The sequence below is a fragment of the Penaeus monodon genome, chromosome 27, assembly GCF_015228065.2.
Source record: "Penaeus monodon isolate SGIC_2016 chromosome 27, NSTDA_Pmon_1, whole genome shotgun sequence".
Lineage (NCBI taxonomy): Eukaryota > Metazoa > Arthropoda > Malacostraca > Decapoda > Penaeidae > Penaeus > Penaeus monodon.
In genome coordinates, this window is record NC_051412.1 from 37,144,503 (window position 1) to 37,145,082 (window position 580).

At 21.2% G+C, this 580-nt stretch overlaps 1 protein-coding gene across 1 annotated transcript in view; it reads left to right on the plus strand.

Moving 5' to 3' along the window:
• The window catches only part of LOC119590828 (nuclear pore complex protein Nup85-like), a 14,259-nt gene that overhangs the window by 4,832 nt on the left and 8,847 nt on the right, over positions 1-580 (plus strand). The gene's annotated exons all lie outside the window — the stretch shown is intronic.

A 580-nucleotide genomic window follows, 5' to 3' on the forward strand; every position in this document is an offset into this window, starting at 1 on the left:
ATGAACAAGATATTCTAATATATTATGGTTATAGAAGAAAAATTGATAAGATATAATGACAAATAAATAGATGTTAGTAATAAAGAAGTAATTGTTTTACAAACAATAAACTAAAATTATCTAAGTGTGTCAACAAGGCAGATTTTGTGGGTGAATTATTGTCCTTTGAGAGTAACAAAATTTGATAATGGAAATAACTTGACAAAAAATAGTGTGTTTTTCCTGAGTCATTGAAAAAAAAACAAATAAATTAATTGTGTATCTTGTGTGTAATTATTTTTATTGCCTTTTGGTTGTGGTTGATATCATTGATCTAGTACTTATTTCAGAAATAATATACAATCTTTGTACCACTGCTAAGAAAAATCTTTTGCAGAAATTGGTTTTTTAATAGTCTTGAAAAATAAAAAATATAAGTTATTATGTATATCTAGTTTACTGATTAATATATATAATAATTTTTTGAATTACTTTTGGTATGTTGTATTCAGATATCATATTACTATATATTTTTTAGAAAATATATATATTTTCTTATCTATAAAAATCTTTCTTTTCTTTCAAAATATAAAATTACATA